Consider the following 23,669-nt stretch of genomic DNA (forward strand, 5'->3'; position numbering starts at 1 on the left):
AGAGGGAGAGAATGGGTGTTCATCCCTGGAAGCTGAGTAAATATGGGGAAAGAAGAGTATGAAGAAAATGTTTTTAAGATGAGAACAGTTGATGAATGGTAAAACATTGTCATCAAGGTGTGAATATGTTTAAGGTTCAATATGATATGCTAATGGTTGAGTGAGACCTCCTGAGATGAGTTTGCTGATTCCATACAGGATTTTTTTTTTTGTTGTTGTTGTTAATCTGTGATAATGTATCAGTATTATGTCATAATTTCAAGTACCTATAAAATTAAGAAAGTCTGTTGTAGAGCATACAATATACATCAATACCAGGTATCAGCTATAAGTAAACTGAAAAATGAATCAACACACACTATTCTATGGCCAAATGAAATGCAATTCTATATTCATTTTATAGAAAAGTAAGGCTGGTTAAACTAATAGAGTATGAAACTGATAATGCATTGACTGTGAGTATCTACTGCATGTGTTGTTATAAGTGAAGATTAGCAGCGAACAACCTAAAGGTTGTTCATGGCTGCTGCTAGATGCAACCATCTGGGATAATAAATTGTCCTAGAGGATTGCATCTGATTTTTTGCAGGATCTCATGTTCTATACTTCAGTCTTGATGGACAATGCAGGCTGAAGAAAATCATTTCATTAGCATATTGCACACACTTTTTTTTTTTCCCCCACAAGCAGTTATTCCTCTTTTCCTGACTTTTAATAGTTGCTGTTCAACTTAAATTGGGAAAACATGGAATATACAAGAATGGACATTTACGAAGCCATTCAAAAATGGAGAATTTCACCATACTCTTCTTCAAATCATTGCCTTGGCAGTTTACCCACAAACATTACTTGGACTTGTCCAGATGCCTAGCAAAAGAATGGAAGCAGGATGATTCACTACCTCAACTGGAAGCCATCTAAAGCATTACCATCAGGTGATCTAGTATATTATCTAATGACATCAGTTAGATAACTGTTTTAAAGCCACAAAGAGAAATGTTAGTTATCTCCATGACATGTCATGACTACAAAAACATCACTATAAATCAAGTGGGTATTAAGCCGAATGCAGAAACTAGGAAAGTTCTGTATGAAATTTGACCGGAGAGCTTACAGGAATACACTCACCAGTGTTTACGAGTTGCTCTAGTGCAGCCCTTATAGGAGACATGATTGCTTTGTCCAAGCGTCCATATATTCGCCCTCTATTTGTCCATTTTGATAAAGTTTCACTGGCCTGACAGCTGTTTTGAACTGATCAGTTCTCCTCAGAGACCAAGCAGAAACCTTAAGAGAGCAAAAACTCTCATTCAGTACTAAGGAACTCAAAGTGTTAGAGAAGTGTATTTTTCATAAATACAGATAGTAAGCAAACTCTCAGTCAGTGCATACAGTATTTACAAAAATAAAGAGCCAAAAGGCTTCATTTCGATGATGCAAAATTATATAAATCAAGTGGATATTAAATCCAGCATTATTTCAAAGTGGAATGCAGAAACTATGAGTTTTGTATGAAATTTGACCAGAGAGCTTATGGGAATACACTCACTGGCGTTTACGAGTTGCCGTAGCACAGATCTTAACTCTCTAGATTTTAGATTCTTCAGATTTAGTCCTAAACACTACAAACATGCAATTATTCTGGATATCTCAAACTGGAAGGAGATCTCCAGATCACCTTAATGAATGAGGATTAATCACTGGAGCATCTAAGCTAATATACAAACCTCACCTACTCAGATATTGCTGCCTTAACAAGTATCTTTCCCCCCAGATACTGAATGAAAGATGAATTGGACATTTGGGATTTAGCTAATGTATTTAGTCATGACTTAAACCAGAAGACAATGATGATACAAGATGAAGTCATACCACCTAGGGTGTCACTGAATTAAATGAGAGTCATGATGTTTTCGTTAGACAACCAGAGCAAATATTGAAAGTCAGTACTGAAATTCAAAATCAACATGAAAATGAATTCAAGATAGGCACCATGAATGTAAGAACTAACATCAGAAAAGATGGAACTGGTAGAAAAATAAGAGAAATACATGACACTGATATGCCAAAAACAAAGACTACAAAAAGAGGCAAGATTTTTCTAAATGACTACAAGATCTTAAACATTCATTCTATAATGATCAGGAAAAGGAAAAGAACAGCTGAAGTATTCAATATCAAACAGAACAAATTTTCTTGAATGGAACAGGCAAGATCAAGTAGTGATATGGACAAACAACAAAATGGGGAATTGGACAATGAGTGTCCTGCAGAAAGTTTGACTAAGTATGAAGTGGAGGAGTTTTTTTTTTTTTTTTGAGTCATTAAGCAAAGGCAGCAGGTATAAAGAAAAATAAGGAAAAGTTAGTCCTTGTTGGAGATTCAAACAGGAAATAAACATCAGGCATATAGAAACATTTTGAGAAAAATCTGGATGGTTTATCATTTATTGGTGCAAGAACAGCAACACAACCTTTGCTGTTCTTGCACCAATAAATGATAAACCATTACATTAACTATTGTAATGGTTAGAGCTGTACAGTAATAATAAATAAATAGCTAAATAAGTAAATAACATATCATGCAAAAGAAAACATTTTAAAAAATGATAAACGGCATATCTACATATAATTTACAGTTATGATCAAATGTATTTGTATGAAATTAAAACCTACACATAATTTGTCCAAGTCTGACAGGATCTACCTACGTTGATGAGGTGGATCATCAGTCTTCAATATGCAAGATGGCATAAGATGACTGTGATCATGCAAACTTACAACTTCCTCTGTTCTATTTCAGTGTTGACTAGACAAGTCTTTTTCAAACTTTTCTTATCCACAATAAAGAATACATTTTACATCTCCACCCAGCATGCGTGTGTATACACGTACACACACACAATAAGGCTGAGAAACAATACCCAAACAAGACTGAGGTTGTACAATACCAAGCAATTCATGTCAAAGATGGAGCAAAGTCCATGCACTTTGACACCTTCCAAAAATCAGTTTAATACCTTGTAGTCTGCATCAGATATTAAACTCATAAGAACAGATGCTAACACTCTTATCTTAGCCAAAAAAGGTCAAGAACAGAAAAGAATAACATGTGTTCTTATCAGTTTATTATCTTTTAGAGATCATCCCATTGGCCCTCAAAATATTAAACAGATATTTCTGGAAGGTGTTTCAACTTACTGTTGATAGCATTACGTAAATTGTTTCATATACAGAAGTATATAGGGAATTGGGAAGTGATCGCTATTTACTTTTGATCAGCAGGAAAATTCTAGAGCAGAAAAAATGATAAAAGTTTTAAAAATAATCAAAGTTGAGCAGATTTCAGAGATAAATTATAGAATAAAGTATAGAAATATCATTCAGAACAAAAATGAAAGTCAGGAAACAAGAATCAAAACTTGGAGAATAAATAGTAGTGTGAAGAAATCACTAATTCAGCCTGAGTGCCATGTGAAGTCTGGGGGATAAAAAAACCTCTATGGTGGACTCAGGAAATTAAGAGGCAGTACTGATAAAGAAAGTATCTTGCAAGTTTCTCAGAAAGCAAATCAGCATGTGTTTGGAGTGAATACAGAGAAAAGTGAAAGAATGCAAAACAACATATAAAATTAGTAAACCAGGTGTCACAGAAACACCAGTAAGAACATTAGGAAGGTGACAAAATGTTCTGGGAAACTATAGGGAAAAAAAAAAAAAAAAACAGAAATGAGGGAAATAGTAACATAAAAGGAATTGCAGAGGATATGAGACATAAAAACTGAAGACATCCTGAATGTCCAGAGTAATCATTTTATAAACAATGTCAAATGAGAGAAGCAGGCAAAGAACAGTGGTGGAAACTATTCCAGAATGCATCTTATGTCTCTTATGGCTTTTAAGCCATAAGAAACATAAGATGTGGAAAGGCAGCTGGAATCATATTCAAGAAGAAATATTGAAATATTAAGGTAAAAAAGATTTATATTACTTCTTTCCTCTTCTTCATGTAGCTTCCTCAGTGAGAGGGTACAGCACCATGTCCTTCCATGGCTTTCCTTTTTGTTTCTGCATAGCCACGTGATACTGTCCATGATCTTATATCTTCAAGCCATGTCCTTCGTTTTTTGTCTCTTGATCCTTTTCCTATAATTTTTCCTTCTAAAACTGTTAGTATCCTCTGCAATCTTATCATTCTCTGGATCATTTCCTGTAATAAAGATCTCTGTGTTCTCATTCTCTGTAGGACATCTGTATTTGTCACATGTTCTGTCCATGAGATTTTCAGAGCTCTCCTATAGCACCACATTTCAAAGGTCGTTATCAGGAATAAGTGTGCAGGAATAAGTTATTGGTAATAACTATTGTTCCTACAAAAGCTCTCTCAAGGTTGGGGGGGGGGGGGGGTTGAGAGCAGCAACCCATCCACCTAGTACATCACAAACATGCTCAATAGGATTATAATCAGGAGACCTGTCTGGCCAGTCCGTACGTGCGATAGTTTCTTGAAGATAGTGATCCACAAGCTCCGCTCTATGAGGACAAGCACTATCATCATGTGTAGGATAAATGTCTCCCATATCACACTCGTATACAGACAAACATAAGGTTCCAAGTCTTCATGTCTACAAGTTGCATGAAGTATTACATTATCTTTATGTGTATGGTACGTGTTATTTGTACTCCTGAAGATTTCTCAGTGACCGAGATGAAATATTGGTAGCATTATAATTAGTCCTTTCCTAGTGCTGTCAATACTCTATTACACTTTCAATCTGAAGGGATTGGTATTGTTTACAAATAAGTCCCAATTTGCTCTACGAGTGTAATTAGGCATGCTCTGCAATGGAGAGAACCAGGGACACATCATCCTACATATATATGAAACAGACTTATGGTGGAGATAGTGAAATGGTTTGCGAAATCATCTCATTGGTTGGACATGCATTCATAGTGGAACCATGAATGCATGTCCAACCAATGAGATGATTTCGCAAACCATTTCACTGTCTCCACCATAAGTCCCTTTCACATATATTAGCAGGATGATGTGTCCCTGGTGCTCTCCATTGCAGAGCATGCCTAGTAACACTTGTAGAGCAAATTGGAACTCATTTATAAACAATACCAATCCCTTAATGTTGGAGGTATAATAGAGTATTGACAGCACTAGGAAAGGACTAAAAACTAATTTTAATGCTACCAATATTTCATCTCGGTCACTGAGAAATCTTCAGAAAGTACAAATAACACTTGTATCACACACATAAAGATAATGCAATACTTAATGAAAAGTGGGTGACTCTGAAGTCCTATCTAGGTGGTGCAATCTCTATGGACATTTGTAAGCAACCTAGGATGTAAACTGAGACCTCTAACAATTATTGTTTTCCATATTTGTGCCAGCTTGGTTGGCCGAGTGGTTAATGTATCCGCTCTCCAGCCTAGGCTATGGATTTGAATCCCACCTTGGGCATAGATGTTTGTGATTGTCTGTGAAAATACTAGTGGTGGTGGTGGTAGGAAATAGGCGGCTCGCTGTAGAGTAGGTGTCCTCCCTCAATGAATCTTTGGACTCCTTGGAGGTGTAATGTAACAATAATAATAATAATATCTGGGGAAGTTTTATGCATCTGTATTTGTTTAAATTAGATTGATTTCCGAATGCCACTGAAGATTCCAAAAACAGTTTCCTTTTTAAATTTACTAAGGCAGAGCGTTTTCTTCCAGAAGATCCTGTGAGTTGTGTCAATACATGGTCTGCAAGTCTTACATCTGCAATCACGACTATGATTGTAGATGTAAGATTTATGTTCATCTAAATGGATAGTGGCTGATCTACCTGTATGTCTAAAGCAAGCCAACTTGCAGAAACAGGGGCACTTTATATACTCCAAGCACTGAGAAAGGAAGGAGCTAATCTTTGGTAAAGTTTCCAGTGGGGCTTTAAAGCTGTGTGTATAGGTGTGTAGAGATAGTACATTTTTAAAGAACTGGCTATTTTTTCCTATGTGCCAATGGACATAAGGAATGGTGATGGCATTTCTGAAATCCTGAAGAGATGGCTGAGTAATGGAGGAAGCATTGATTATTTTTTTAATTCTGTAATCATTGTAGCTATTGGATAGGAAGTTGTTGTGTATATGATTGAGTTCAGTCAAAGGAGAGGTTCCACTGGAAACAACTGAAGAAGAAAATCTTATTGAGCTGTCTTGTGACAAGATTTTAAAACTAAAATTTGGCAGCATGGAACTTACTGAGTTTTGGATAGCAATAAAAGATGAATATCCTTTTTTTTATTTATTTAAATGGATATTCCCCACATTCCTCCACCATCCCTTAGGATTGGTTGAGCCCTCCTAATGAGGGAATTATGTATTTTATGACTGTGGATCCATGTGTGTTCACAGGCCGATTTGCCTGTTCTGAGGGACGAAAAACCTGGATTTCCGGGTGAAAAAAACCTCTACCTCCGTATGAGACCAGCTAACTCACCTTTAGTTGAAAGATAGATAAAGATTCCTCACGTCATGGATGGGAATCGAGCCCAGGTCTTTCTGACCAAATCGCTTCATCTATACTGACTGAACTATGAAGGCTCTATGACATCGATTCCCAACCGGTGGTACATATTATTGACTTTAGACGTTATTGACGCATTATTAGTTCAGTTATTGACTGAGTATAAGTAAGTGCGTTACATTAAGATAGGCACCGAACAAAAGTGTCAGTATTTATAAACAGCTATTTTAAAAACAAGGGGTACAATTTATAGAAATGGGTTTAAAAGAGGTACGTAAGTGGAAGAAGGTTGGGAACCACTGCTCTATGAGTATCCATTGCTAAGTACTAAGACTCAGCGAAGCCATTCGATTCGCTATGTCATATTCTTTGCAAAATTGGGTTTTGGGTCGTTGTGAAGATAAAAAGCAAGTACCATGCAAAAATCAATGTGAAACAGGAAATGAGGACAGCAATGTCCAATCTAATTCCAATACATCCCACGAGTAATTGTGGTTATTTAAGAATTTTCTTTTTAATTTTTTTCTTTCAATTTATGTGTATTATTTTTTCAAATGGCTAGTAAGTTTTTAGGACACAAATATTTATAATAAGTAGTTTGGACCTAAAGACTTAATAACGGAGAAGCTATTCAATATGCTACAGTTATATGGTGTCAATGGGGGCATTATATCAAGCAATACTTAGTCTTTATTTGAGTTGTAAGTCAGCAGTTAGAATTGAAGGAAGTACAGGAAGATGGTTTAATGTTAAATCTGGTGTGAGACAAGGATGTACATTATTCCCTCTGTTATTCATTATCTATATGGATCACATTATGAAGGAAAGTGGTATTAAACATGATATCAAAATTGGAGATGTTAATGTCAGCTCTTTGCTTTATGCGGATGATGTTATACTTCTAAATAAATCCGCTACAAGTCCGCAAGATTCTCTGACTAAATATAGCTGTTGTAATAGATATGGTATGAAGGCCAGCAATAAAAAGACAAAGACAATGAAAATAGGCAGAATCATTGAAAATGTCAAATGCGTTGTGAATGGAGAACCTGTTGAACAAGTAAAACATTTCAGCTACTTAGGCACGATTTTTCGTGAAGATGGTAAATTAAATATAGAAATAGACAACAGAATCAGCAAAGCTGGTATGGTGGGAAGTCAATTGAATAAATTCATATGGAATAAGAGAGAAATTAGTCGGAACACTAAATTAGCTGTATAAAGGCAGTGTTCAAACCAGTTTTAATTTATGGATCTGAGAGCTGGGTCAGAAGTAAAACACTTGATCAAAGACTAGAGACCACAGATATGAGAGTCCTGAGAAAGATTATAGGTGTGAACAGATGGCATCAATGGCAATATCATATTAAAAACGAGGATATTAGGAAAGAACTTGACATTGTCAGCATCCAGAAATGCGTTAGCAGAGCTAATCTCAGGTGGTATGGTCACTTAAACAGAATGGGCAAGGAAAGATTAGCAAAACAAGTGTTCTCTGCCAGGTTGGCAGCAAAACGACCCAGAGGAAGACCTAGATATAGGTGGATTGATACGGTACAAAGAGCCTTAGACGATAGAAATATAAGATCTGATAATGTTGGAGTCTTGACAAGTAACAGACTGATTTGGAGGAAAATTGTAGATAGGAAATTAATAATGATGTAATTTTTTTTCATGTAGTACTATCATATTCTGTACACCCCTTGAGGGTACATAGCAGGAATTTGATGATGATGATCATCATCATCAAATTCCTGACTTAATATGACTTAATAACGGAACTGTTAGGTATTTCTTTTGGCCTAGAGGCACCATGAAAAAAATTAATGAGACATTACAGGCACTGTGAACCAAGACTTTGGGAACCTGTATAGTGTGAGTGGAATCTTATATGTACATATGCAAAATAATATATGCTTAGGCACAAACTGGTCATTTAAAATGAAGGATAAGAAAGAACAATAATTTAATATGAAACACTCTTTCTTCCTTCATGGAGTAAACATTCAGCTTGCTTTTGTTAACTCCCATTAAGGGAATATATATTTTATCATGCTTAATACTCGGTAGCAGTTACTTCGTTTCAAATCCCCGATGTGCACGGTTGAATCTTTGTTGTCTGAAGACATCAAGCAATACTGAAATTCAGAAGACTTTATTTTTGTTGGGGTTTCATATTCCCTACATGTAAATTAAAGTACATTTTTATAATGGAATATGGTGAGATTAATTGCTTCTTAAGCAGAAATCTATAAAGATCCATAGCCAAGAACTACACAATATAGTGGAAATAGATAGCCATATTACATCACAGTAGCTAAGTTATACACATGTATATTTAAAAAGAATATCACATGGCTGCTTAACATTTCCAAACCTAAACAAAAATTATATATGTTTCAGAGTATATGCAAGTAAGAGTATGCGAGTAAGAGTATATGCAAAGTTGCCATAGCCTTTTGTCATAGGAACATGAATTTATTTTTATTATTTTTTTAAGCAGTAATTATAAACATATCTGCTAGTCATTCATTTTATATATATATATATATATATATATATATATATATATTGAGAAAAAACTTCCCTGCTAGAGAAATTATTTCATCATTTTGACCTTTATATAAAGGTTAACAAAGGAATACAAGAAGAATTCAACTCTCAAAGAAGCCTGTGAGATGCAATCCATCATCACAACCTTAACAAAAATGATGGCTTAACAGTTCCAAGAGTTTGTGTTTGTTTTGTTTGATTTGATATGGATATCAAATCAAACAAAAGATCATACAGCAAAGATATCAAAGATCACACAGCACCAGGACACAGGTTAAAGCAGTACATGTGGCAAACAGTTAGTAGGACGATCACAAACAGCCATGCCCTTGGCAGGATTCGAACCTGCAGCCTCTTGACTGACTGGAGAGCAGATATGCTAACCACTCAGCACCAGTCTGACGTTCCAAGAGTAATAACAACCCATATAACATCTAGGATTATAAAAGAACAGGCAGGATGAACTACAAAAATCTCCAAACACAAAAAAACAAGAAAATATAGATCAATTTATAACCAATGGTCAATAGAAACAAACAGAACCTAAAAATAACAAACCTGCAAAAGAGAATTTAATTAGTAGCAATATATCTAGTTTCACTTATTTAAGTGTTTAATTATCATTTTTATTATTTTTTAAACCTCTCTCTTCTGCTTTTTCTTGCCCTCACTAGAGGTCACACAAGGGGTCAATGATGGACAGAGCAATTACATGTTAGCTTACTAAAGTGTTGTGATGCACCTTGTATCCCAGTGTACATATTTGTATTCCTGATGATGATCTTAATATAAAGGTCAAAAATCAAATGCTACTGTATCTTAGTTTAAGTAAAGAAATTGCTCGAACACAGAAATGTGTCTTCCTAATTATACACAATGAATGCTGATCACCATATAACCATGAATGAAAGAAAGAATCATATCTTCCAGCTTTATAAATCACATTGTAGCATGCATATCCAAACCAAGTTTTATTGCTGTCTGATGTCTGTAAGACAGTCAAGTTCTGCTCTGTTCTACATCCCACTATTTTAAAGTTAAGAGAGAAATATAAGTTAAATAATTAAGCATGACTTTCTTTAATGTTAAATTCATCTTTCTTCATTAAGATCTTATAAGAACAGATTAAACACAGATGCCAAGGAGTAGCAACTTTCCTCCCTTATCCACTACAATTACACTGGCCAACAAGGATATTTTGTAACTGTCATCAAAACAAGTGGGATGTAGAATTTTAGGATACAGAATTTAAAAATGACTCCTGCCTCAAGCACAAAAAGGTTCTTCGTGGCAAAAATGCCAAAACACAAGTTGGCTAAGTACTGTTTAATGATTGCTAATTATACATAAATGTAAATGTGCTTTGAGTGCATAATTTCTTCTTGCAAGCATTACTGCACAACTCTCTCTCTCTCTCTCTCCTCAAAGAAATCAACGGTATTCTCCCATCAATATTAACAACCCATTTTTTGGTATTGTTGCTCCATTATCACCATATTCACTTCATTGCGTGAAAATGAATCCTCAAATGGATATCCTGGTCCCTATATCTTGTACGAGTTGATCTGGCAGATTGTTCTAAAAAAATAAATAAAACCCACAATATCCCAAACAATTTCCAGGACAGAATAACTGTATTTTAATGACTTTTCAAATTCATCTTTTAATAGTTCCCATAGGTAGCACTCCACAGGTCATTCATTCTGAATCCTCTCCATCGCTTCCACATACACAATCCCAGCAAACAAATCTGTCCACTGTGATAATAAAGCCTTATAAATTTAGAGAGATAACCTTCTTATCCTTGCTCAGTGAGTTTCTTAACATACACATGATCTTTCAAGGAATTTTGCTCACTTCTACTCTATTTCATTTGAACTTCAACACCTGTCCACCATCGCCCCCTAAATTCCTAGTCTCAATTTCCTGCAGTGCAATTCCAATCATATAATAAACAGTGTGCAATATCTTTGGCCGCAAAATGCATAACCTTAGAGTTTGTCACGTTAAACTGGCAACCATTATCACAGTATGGGATAGTGGCAACCACTATCCCATACTGTGAGATTCAACAACTACAACCTTCTTAAGTTTGGCTTCTGAAATGTTTTAAATTTTGTAATGAGGTACTAGAATACAAGTTCATCTTTTTGTCCAATGCTTCAACAAAGTTTTTCATAAGATCTTGTGGTAGGGTGGCAGAAAAAATTTTTCAGGATCAATGAGGCGGAAGGTGGATTGTATGTTATCTTTCCCAATTATAATCTTTTCTTCATGTCATGTTTTTCTTGGACAAAATGTTCTTTTGCTGCTTTGCAATCCCATAAGCACAAAAAAAGCAGTAATGTTTTGCAAATCCTTCATGCACACTAAGGAGCAATCTAACTTTATATATTTCAAAATTATTCATGGTACTCCTTGAATTACATTAGTTCCAATCAACTTAGATTATTCTTCATATTTACTCCATGTGCAAGAGGTATGGAAGATGCTATCATACAACAAAACTACTTTTAAGCTTGTTTTGGCCAAGTCCACAAAAAAAAAAAGAGCTAAATCCTTTGTCTCACAAACTTGTTTTTTTTTCTAAAAAGTGGAATCTATATCAGCAATAAAAAAATTCACTGACAAAACCTAAGCAATTCAATTTTTCTTTTTCATCATCATCAATGTACCCTCAAGGGATGTACAGGATATGATAGTACTACATGAAAAATTTACATCATTACTAACTTCCTATCTACAATTTTCCTCCAAATCAGTCTGTTACTTGTCAAGACTCCAACATTATCAGATCTTATATAAATTCAAATTGCTTTCAAGATCATTTAATTCCTTTAAATCAGATAAGCAATGTTGACCTCACACTTTTCTCTGATAACATTAACTATTTATCCATACTGCAAGCAGAAGGTTCATCAATCATTACTATTGCAACATCTTGCAGTGACACCCAAAACAATTAACATATTCGCTTTTCAAAGAAAATCCAAATAGATTACTTCCTGTTTCATCTCTACAGCAAGGCTGCTCCCATAGAGATGAGAGGCTGCTCCTTTCATCTCTACAGCAAGGCTGCTATAGGCTTGAGCCTTCCATAGATATGACCAGAACTACTTTTTTGCAGGTTATCTATTATATGATCTGGTTTTCTAAATATCATTGGTACCTTTGGTATCACTGGTTTCTACCTTGTACATCTTCCACAGATAGTTTCATGAACAGTGCTCTGCTGAATTGGCCACTATTATTCCTCCAAAAGCATTAAAACAAAAAAACACTGCTAATCAACACACCCTTTTACAGTCCATCTTAAAACTCACTGAACAAACTTCACTGCCTACTCTTTTATTCCATCTACTTCTTCCCCCAAAGATTACATCCCCAACTGTTCAAGCAATATGTGAACAGATCTTGCATCTCCTCCTTTCTTCTATTCCTCTTGCACACAATTTACTGTGCTATAGGTCTTGTAGCCTTTTGTGTGTAGATCAAAATCACCTTTTTCCTTAATTTGACAAGATATGCAGGATAATGAGTAAACTTCTTTTCTTTTTTTTAAAAAAGATCCCTACTTTTAAAAGTAATGAAAGTATATATGCAGCTGTTACCATTTCAAAAAGTGATGCTGGATCACTGTTAAAGAGTGATATGTGTGGTTCAATAACACCTGTAATGCAGTCTGCATTACAGGTGTTAATGATCTTGGCTGTAAAACAAGCCTTGTAACTTGAATTTTTTGACATGACATAATAATAGAATTAAACAAATGAGATTCAAAGCATCTGAGCACAAGTGAGAGACCGAGCTTGTTAGTTTTCTTAATGTAAGTCATCTAGACATGTTCAAACCATGACTCAATCCATTTTCAAGCTACTGCTACATGCCTTGAGTCACAACAGCTATATAAGGACTTTTTTTTTTTTTATTATTCAGGCCTCCATGGAGTCAAGAGACTCATCGTGGGAAGTGCTTCTTAGGAAACACAAAGTCTATCATCTTCTTCTTCTACAGCTTCTCCCACTTAAGTGGGGTCACTGTTTGTTATGAGTCTCCTCCACACCTTCCTGTCTTGGGCTGTCACCACATTCAAGTTCTTCATCTTCAAGTCCTCTTCTACCAGCTCCCTCCATCTCTTCTTTGGCCGCCCACGCTTCCGCCTTCCTTGCACATCCATCTGCATGACCCTTCTTCCCACATATTCGTCCTCCCTTCTCATCACATGATCAAACCATCTCAACCTTGCCTCCTGTATTTTCGCTCCTAAGTTCGTAACTTTCACTGTTCCCCTGACATAGTCATTTCTCAGATGATCCTTTCTGGTCACACCGCACATCCACCTAAGCATTCTCATCTCCGCTACTTCCATCCTGCTGATGTTATTTTTCCTCAGGGCCACAGTTTCTATAGCATATGTCATAGCTGGCCTCACTACTGTCCTATAAATTTTGCCTTTCAGATTGATTGGCACCCTCTTATCGCATAACACTCCAGCCATCTCCCTCCAGTTCCTCCAACCCGCTTGTATCCTGCATCCCACTTCCTTCTCAGCTCCTCCATCTTCTTCCACTGTTGAACCTAAGTATCTAAAGTCTCTCACCTTCCTGATGACATTTCCTTCCAGCTCCAGATCTGTCTCCTGGCCACCGCCCACTGCGCAACACATATACTCTGTCTTACTTCTGCTCAGTCTCATACCTCTCTCTTCCAGTACTTTTCTCCATCTTTCCAGTTTAGTTTCCGCTTCTTCTCTTGAATCTACACACAGCAAGATGTCATCTGCATACAACATTGTCCAAGGAGCATCTTCTCTCACCTCCTCTGTTACCACCTCCATCACAATATTAAACAGAAACGGACTTAATGCTGACCCTTGATGTAAGCCAACTGTTACTTGAAAACTTTCTGTCTGTCCCAAACAGGTCCGAACACTTGTCTTCACATTTCTGTACATTTCCCGCACCAACCTGACATATTTCTCCGGCACCTTCTTCTACCTCAGACACCTCCAGACTTCTTGCCTTGGCACTCTATCGTATGCTTTCTCCAGATCAATAAATACCAGATGTAGCTCCCTTTGTTTCTCTCGATATTTTTCCATCATCTGTCGTAACCCAAAGATAGCATCTGTTGTTGATCTACCAGGCATGAAGCCAAATTGTTCCTCTGCAATCTCCACCTCCTCCCTCAATCTACCATCAAGAACCCTTTCTAGGATCTTCATTGTGTGGGACATCAACTTTATTCCTCTGTAATTTTTACAGTCTTGTGCATCCCCTTTACCCTTGTAGATGGGAACAAGAGTACTCTCTCTCCATTCCTCGGGTATATTTTCTTATATCATGGTTTACGGAAAAGTCGCTCCCAGCATTTTGCCCCATGTAGATAATGAGTAGGTTACAATAATATAAATACAGTACAGTCAACTCTCAATAACTCGAATTTTTAATGAAGTCCCTGCCCCTTTAGTGGAGATTCAATGTTAAACTCTCTCGATTACTCGAATCGAACTTCCGATAACTCTAACTTTTCCAAACAAATTTTTAAAATTACATTCGTGTACAAATTGTCATGTAGCTTTTAAACTAATTTCTCCCCTTTTGTATGTCTTCAGGGTTCTCTTTCCATTGTGAAAGTATTAAGTGGAACTGGTAATCCTTTCACAATGGAAAGAATACATACTCGACCACGAGGGCAATAGACACGTGGTTAGTGACGGACGTTGGGGGGGGGGAGAGAACAGTGGACAGCACGCGTTTGCTGTTTTCGCCGCCTCATTATCGGCAGTGCATTGCATGAACAAGTTGAGCGTCACAGGCAGTGCAATATCTACATATTATTTTTGCATCTTGATTGATCTGTGTATACAATGGCAAAAAGTGTTCCGTCAATAAGAAGCAAAAGAAAATTGGTAGATGATGACAACCATTTATGTGTTTTCAAAGAAAATTGGTAGATGAACAACATGGAATCTTGGTTTGTGAAAAACGTTCCACCTGCAAAGGGCATGTTTGGACAGAGTTTGGAAGGCCCAGTTGTGAAAGTCATAACTAAACATAACCATGCAGATCAAGCTGCAAGGTCGGAAGCATTGCAATTAATTGGTCAAATATGGCAACATGCAACACCCACAAACGAACGGCCACAACAAATTGTTGCATCAGTAATTGCAGAGGCTCATGCCAATGTCGTGGCAATACTTGCTAAAAAGGATTCACTTAAACGAACCATTCATCATATTCGATGCAACAATGGTAATCCTGCTTTACCGAGCAATCTCCATGACCTAGTAATTCCACAAAATTATCAAGAAATTATTATCGATGGCAATGTACAACAGTTTTTGATGTATGATTCTCAGGACGAACTGCTCCCGGTTCGCATGCTTATTTTTTTCACTAGTAACAATCTTCAGTTATTAGCGTAGCTAGGAGTGGTTTACTGATGCAACTTTTAGGACAGTACCCACGCATTTCCAGCAGCTTTATACAATTCATGTGGTTCAATTCAATGCAGTTATTCCAGTGGTCTACGTGCTTCTGCCAAACAAAACTCGTGCCACATACGTCAAGTTGCTTCAAGAAGTTAAAAATCTACAACCAGGTCTCCACCCCAGCAACTTATGATAGATTTCGAACAAAGTGCCATGGAAGCCTTCCAACAAGAATTTCCTAGCACTGTAAATACCGGTTGCTTTTTTCATCTGTCCCAAAGCGTTTGGCGAAAGGTACAGAATGAAGGTTTAAAAGCCCGATACAAACAAGACCATGAATTTGCTCGTTGGATTTGAATGATTCCGGCATTGGCATTTATTCTTCCTGCTAACGTTATTCAAGCATTTGAAGATTTAGTTGAAGCTGATGACTTCCCCATTGAAGCTACTATGGTGATTGCAAACTACTTTGAAGATACATATATTGGAAAAAGACAACGGAGAGGCCGGCAATTACCCATTTTTGCCATTGAATTGTGGAATGTTTACACACGAACACTGAATGATCAGCAACGTACCAACAATGGCGTGGAGGGGTGACATAGGGGATTTCAGGAAACTTGTGCAACTGTATTCCCAAATATTTACCAATTCATCGATTCTTTAAAGAAACAACAAGGGCTGCACAATTTCAAAATTACACAACTAATTGCCGGTAATTCAGGCAATCAAAGAAATAAGTATGCTGCAATTTCTGCTAGAATCAAAACAATAGTCCAAGATTTTCAAAATCGTAATGTAATTGATTACCTTAGAGGCATTGCATACAACTTCGAGTTTTAAACAATAATAATGTGCATTTATTCTATTAAAACAAAATAAATTAGAATTATTAAAAAATTAGATATATTATTTACATTTTTGTAGCTTATTCATTATCTACAGGGGGCGACTTTTCCGGATCCCGTCTATCATACCACTTCTTGAACTCATTGACCGTTTTTGCTCTCACCACTTTCTCAGGCAATGCATTCCATGGTTCAACGACCCACCACGCAAAGAAACTACTCCTCACCCTCTTGCTCACAGCTTCCTTTCAGGGACAGCTCCCTTGTCAGTACTCCTTCCTGCTGTTCCACCAAGCAAAAGAACTTCCCAATGTCCACTCTATAACTGACTCTCAACAGTTTAAAAGTCTCGATCATATCATCTCTCCTTCTCTTCTATCCACCAAACTCTGCAGTCCACATTCCCCCAGCCGATCCTCATAACTGATATTGTACAATCCTGAAACCATTTTTGTTATCTACCTCTGTACCCTTTTCACAGTTAATTTATCCCTCTTCAAATCCTGGGAACCAAATTTGAGAACAATAATCTAAGTGTGGTCAGATCAGGATCTTATACAATGGAATGATAACTCTTATCTCTGCAGGTCAGTGTCTTTCTCAGTATTGCAGCAATCCTCTGGGTTACATTCATCACTTTTGCAATATGCTCCCTGGATTTCAGTTTTCTATCAACCATCACCCCCATATCTCGTCTCCCCTACTTCCTCCAGTACAACTCCTTCAATCGAGTATGCAGCTTCCCATCGACCGATCCCAAACTTCAAAGCTTTACATTTTGCTACATTAAACCGATAACCCTTCCCAGCTTCATATCATCTGCAAACAACTGAATATCCCCTTGCAATCCATTGACAATGTCATTAATATAAAGGTTGAACAATACAGGTCCCAGTACTGAGCCCTGTGGAACTCTACTTGCAACCTTCTGCTTCATTGATATTGCCCCACAATACACAACTCTCTGATACCTATCAGACAGCCAATTCTGAATTCAGTCGACTAACCCGACATTTAAATCCATGTGCTTCAACTTAAATATCAGCTTATCATGTGGCACCCTGTCAAATGCCTTTGTAAAATCCAAAAAAATGGCAGTATATACCTTTCCCTTATCAACTGCTCATCAGTTTATTATAAAAAGCAATCATATTACTAAAGCAAGAGCATTCCCTAACAAATCCATGTTGATTCTCACAGTCCATGTTGATAACATTACCCTTCTCCAAGATCTTAACAACTACTGATGACACACAAACTGGACTATAATTAGACACTTCCGGTCTGCTATCGCCCTTATGCACCGGTACTTATCTTAACTTCCTTCCATTCCTTGGGTACCTTTCCTGCATCCAGACTTTTATTGAAGAGCCAGGTCAATGGAGTTGTCAGTTCTTTAGCACATTCTCTCAAAACCCGTGGTGAAACACCATCCAGTCCCACAGCTTTACTGACATCCAGAGTACTCAGCATCTAGAATACACTCTCCTTTTGCACTTCTAAACCTCGAACCTACCCTATCCCTCTAGTATTAAAATTTACTCCTCCAGGATGAAATACTCCAATAAACTGTTCATTGAATAATTCCACTATGTCCTCTGCATCAGTCACTCTATTCCTGTTTATGTCCCACAATGTCATTCCTCCTCCTACTGGCCACATAGCTAAAAAATTCCCCAGGATTTTCTTTGGATCTTATTGCCAATCTCTTCTCATATTCCACTTTTATCTTCCTCACCATACTAGTCACTCTCCTGGCCTGTGCCTTATATTCTTTGTGCATCTGCTCTCCACCCCTCTCCTTATATCTCTTCCATAATCTGTTTTTCAACTGCAGTTCCTGTTTGATATTGTTTGTTATTCACTTTACACCAAACTGCATCTGTTTCTTCACTCATGGAATACAGCTTACTATTGCTACTGACAAATATTCCTTCACAACTTCCTAAACACTAATGATAACCTGGCCTTTCAATTCCACCCTCCATGGAACTGCCCCAAGTTAATATATAAGACTATTATAATCACCTTCCTTATAATTCCACATGTGTACCCTTTTCTTTGATACTCCTGCATGTCTATTCATCTTCCTAGTCAAAACCACATGGTCACTCTCCAACTGGTGGGAGAGATGTCATCTCAGTTATTATCAGCTCTTCTGATGCCATTACCATATCCAAAACTCTTGAACCTCCTCTTCCCTCCAATTACATGTTACCTAAGATGTTTGTCCCTCAAGAATTCTAGAAATTCAATTCCCTTATTACTACATGCATTTTCCTCTTCCCAGCTTATACTACTGTAGTTAAAATCTCCCACAACAATCATTCTTTTTGCACTTGCCAAGCTCAACTGCCTAAACATCTCCTGCTCCCTACCTTCTGTGCTCCTTGGTTTTACTAGTAACATCCTAGTAAATATCCTGTCTTGGCCACTTCCACCTCACACCATATGCTTTCAAAACCATTAGTGTCACTGTCTTCCAAAGTCTCCAACTCTTAGATTACATATCATAAACTGTTTGTGATGGTGGTGGTGGTGGAGTACTGTTTATGATAAGTGGTGGTGGAGTACTGTTTATGATCACTTATCATAAACAGTACTCCACCACCACGTTTTCCTTTCCTATCCTGTCGAAAAATGCTGTACCCTGCTACTTCTTTAAGTAACAATAATTTGAAATTTCAGTATTTGGATTAATTCAGGATAAAATATTTCAAAAAAGCTATGAAAAGCATGCAAATCTGTTAAAAAAAAAAAACCTAATGGACTATTTTGTATTTCTGGTTTTGATTCCATATCTCAATATAGATTACTATCAATTGAACAGAGTGTTATCAGCTGAAAGTTCAATCTAAAACTTTTTTCTAAGCACTAATACGAGAAAACTGACTATGTTTTATATGACAAAGATTTTGAATTCATTCACTTGTAGTACATAAATAATGGGGATAGAAATAATAATAATAAAATGGTTGGAATATCCAAAGCAACTTGGTTCAGAGTGTCAGAATGATCATTTAATTAAATTACAAGTTACATGAACTCTGATCCCTTCAGTGAGGATCACATATTTGTAACAATCAGATATTAAGTTCTGTTTAGATAACCAGTAAAACTACAAATAATGCACATAATTAATTAATTATCAGAGCTTTTCTCAGTTCTCTGAAGTTATTAAAATACATCAGAATGAAAAAACAATATTAACTTGAATATACTAGAGTGATTCAAAAGTTTTCAGAATATCTTCATCATACTGCATTTTAATTGTCTGAATAATAAATGCTGGTATGGTTGGCCAAGAGAATATTTCACAAATCCACAACCAGTTGGTCTCAGAGCACCTTTGCTGTCTAACAAGGATGGGGATTTGAATTCCACTGCAACATGGTATGTTTAAGTGACAGGTGAATTTCTATGCCCATTGTGAGCCTAATAAGTCTTATTTGGAGACCTGAAGTGTGTAAAAAAAAAAACTTTCGTATTTAGTTTCCAGAATGTTTAACCCCTAATACTTTACTCACATTACTATTATATTTTTAATAAAAGTCCATATGTGGTGACCATAAAGCATAATTTATTTTTTGTTGAGTAATGTTTTGTAATTCTAATTTTATTAAATATTGAAGTGCAAATGTCAAAATTCAAAAACTTTTGGGTCACTGTAATATGAGATATCAATTACACAATGAAGTCTACTTACACAAGAGTACAGTATTATATTATATATTCATGATGCATGGGAGTTTCATTTTATTTGTATCAATATGAGGTATATATATTTATATCTGCACAGCATCAATGATGATATACAACTGATTTTCATCATAAAAAAATACTAGTCCCTATGTGACTAGCATATAATACTCTGGATGTCTCTAGATGCATTTTGCAGACTGTATAATGCACCTGATTAGAATTGTTTTGACCAACCATTTTTCTATATGTAGAGGTAATAACAGAACCACTAGTTAGACCAATTTGGATTAAATTTAATTATTTGGGATTACTAAAATTTGCCCATCCATTTCAATTTTGGTTTAAATTAACATTTAAACCAAAATTATGATGATACGCACCTTTTTGTGATCCTTAGTTTATTTTCATGGTTGTTTTGTCTTTACAACATATACAACAGTGATGTCAAGCAACACACTTCTAAGCATACACCATGAAGACAGAGATGCTTCCCAATCAATAGCAGCCTGCTGTAACTTTTTAGATCTGCTGTTTAAGGGCTGTTTGTACATTCTTCTTTCAGATTGCCTAAAAGTAAAAAGTCATCTGAATTTAGGTCTGGGGATCAAAGCAGTACAAACCACAGCATATAACTATCCTCAAAAACAAGTCGGCACTGAGACAGTTGCCACATGAGTAGCTACATAAATACCTCTACAATTTCTCTCTCTCCCCCAATCACTCTCAGTTTTAGTGGTCAAAAAATTATTTCATGATTAGCTTTACACATCACAATGAGTTAGCCATTTCCAAGAAAATTCAAACTCCAAAAAGTCCTCTTTGAAGAGAAAGTAAGCCAAATTCAAAATCAGTCCCACCTTCTCAATCTGAAAAATTTTGTAATTTTTTTTATTTTTATTTATTTATTTATTTTTAATTTGGCACACTGAAAGATTATCCAAGAGCAACCCCTCACATGGCAAAATAGGACTGTATAACAACTGCAGATCTCTAATTAACAGGAAGCATCTGTCTCTATTTATTGTATGTTCAGAAGAGTATTTGATACTATTCATGTATCTTAAAACATCGTTATTAGCTAGCACATAGTTAATTATTCTATATAAACACTATAATCAGTAATGATGAACCAATGAAATGCAGTATCATTTAAATAATAATATACACGAACATTTGAATCCTGCACAACAAGTACGAGGGCGGTCTGAAAAGTTCTTGGCCTAACAATGAAAAAACGAATTAATAATTTCAAAATTATTTTTATTTTTCAACATAATCTCACTTAAGACTAATACATTTATTCCAGCGATGCTCCAGTACCATTATCCAATCCCTGTAATGGTTCTCAGTAAGATCTGCAAAATTCTCCTCTATAACTGCAATCACCTCTTGATTTGAAGAAAAACGCTGACCAGCAAGGAAGAGTTTTAGTTTTGGAAAGAGAGAGAAGTCAGAGGGAGCCAAATCTGGGAATAGGATGGATGTTCCAACAAGTCATAGTGCAGATCCTTTAATATTCCCATTGCCAAAACACCTTTGGAAGCAGGTACATTGTCCTGATGAAAGATGATTTTTTCTTCTGCAAACTGGGTCTTTTGTCACGAATTTTTTCGTCTACTCTGGTTAAAATATCAGAATAATATTCCCCAGTTATTGTTTTACCCTTTTCAAGAAAATTATTAAACAAAATGCCTTTAGCATCCCAATGCCATGACCTTTCCTGCTGATGTAACCGACTTTGTACTTTGTCTCCTTTAGCGCTGAACAACTGGCTTCTGTCCACTGTTTTGACTGCTGTTGGATTCTGGTGTGTAATGGTGAATCCAAGTCTTATTCATAGTAATAAATTGATGAGTTTTATTCTTGTCAAAATGCTCGAAGCACTGTTCAGAGATTTTCATGTGAGTGCATTTTTGATCTGCTGTGAGCAAGCATGGCACCCATCTTGCACAAAGCTTTTTCATTTGCAATTCTTCATGTGAAATACATTCTACACATTCTTTTGAAATGCCTATAATCTTAGCAATTTCACGAACTTTGACTTGTCGGTCATCCAATACCATATTGTGCACTCGATCAATGATTTCTCGTGTTGTTACACTTTTTGGATGTTCTTCACGTGGATCATCTTCAAAGCTAGTACGGATACGTTTAAACTAGGCAGCCCATTTCTTAATTGTCGAAAATGAAGGAAAAGAGTGCCCATAAACTTTTATTAACTTTGAATGAATTTCTTTTGGCGTTTAACCTTCTTTTACAAAGAATTTTATAACCGCATGATACTCAATTTTATCCATTTCAAGGGATACAGAAAACGCTTTTGCTTCAGACAGCTGTATAAAAAACTACTTAATAGAATGACTTGCAATTTCACATGGATGCTTATGGCAGATGTACCAACTTAGAAAAAAAAAAAAAAATCTTGCCGATAATGTTGCCATCTATGGTCAAGGCCAAGAACGTTTCAGAACACCCTCATAGAATACTATTGGTTAATGATTTTTTTTTCTTTTTATAGGTGTGCAGAAAAGTTTGCAACAGCAGCAGCCAGTGAAAATTTTAAGTGGGGTACTGCATATACAAAATAAAAAGAAAAAATAATTTTTTTTTCTAATCAGTAACCAATTTATTAATAAATAAATTTACATATTAAAAAATCGCTTTATTAAAAATATTCACCCTCACCACAAACACACCAATAATAAAAGTAATAAAAGTTTCGTATCTCACAGAAGTAGCATGCGCATGCATACAATTTATCTGTAGCGACACTGCTCAAATGAGCAGTGTCGCATTCGCTTGTTACGTACAATAACAAGTGCAAACGAATATCGGCGAGTCTAGCTGCAATTGGCCGAACACGATAATTCCGAAAGTGTGTTAGATTGCAGTGCATTTGTTTCGTGTAAAGATAATTTAAAAAATATAATTCTTTTCATATTTTCAACAAGTGACACTCGTCATAATTCAGCTTTGTATCTATAATAAATAAATAATTATATGTTATTTTAACAGAATAAAATAAGATTTACAAAAAATAGTTCACCCTCACCACGAATACGCACCAATAATAAGTTTCGTATCTCACAGAAATAACACGTGCAAACATACAATTTATCTGAAGTGACCCTGCTCATTTGAGCAGCATCAGATTCATTTGTTACGTGCAATGACAAGCGCAAACGAATATTGGCGAGTCAAGCTGCAATTGGCAGAACGTGATAATTCCGACACTGCGTTAGTGCATTTGTTTCGTAATCAAAAGCATTAATTGAACAATTCCAATTATTAACTATTCAATCAATGTCAAAACATAAGCTGTAACCTTTAACATGTTGTATTAAAATTTATATAATGTTGTAAGCATTATTATTTATAAACACAAAATTTAATTTTTTCATTTTTCCTTGGGGGTGCTGCAGTGCTTATGTACAAGCCACCACTGGTTTGCAATTACTCATGGTTTACTATGTGGAAGATTATTAAGTGCTCACTATTATCATATTACACAAACCTTTTTAATGTATTAATACAACAGCATTAAAAGGGCAAAATATATCATATAACTTATTAAGCTGATCATACTTCACTGTGTTCAAACATATAATCAGA

General features: G+C 36.0%; 1 protein-coding gene and 1 pseudogene across 2 annotated transcripts in view; both read right to left on the reverse strand.

Moving 5' to 3' along the window:
- Positions 1-23,669, reverse strand: part of Set2 (SET domain containing 2) — a 552,532-nt gene that overhangs the window by 494,268 nt on the left and 34,595 nt on the right. The window lies entirely within an intron of this gene.
- LOC150109703 (U2 spliceosomal RNA) lies at positions 2,919-3,100 on the reverse strand (annotated as a pseudogene).

This window comes from Typopeltis vanoorti, chromosome 2 (assembly GCF_054136105.1).
Source record: "Typopeltis vanoorti isolate ZY-2024b chromosome 2, IOZ_Tvanoo_1.0, whole genome shotgun sequence".
NCBI classification, from domain to species: Eukaryota; Metazoa; Arthropoda; class Arachnida; order Uropygi; family Thelyphonidae; genus Typopeltis; species Typopeltis vanoorti.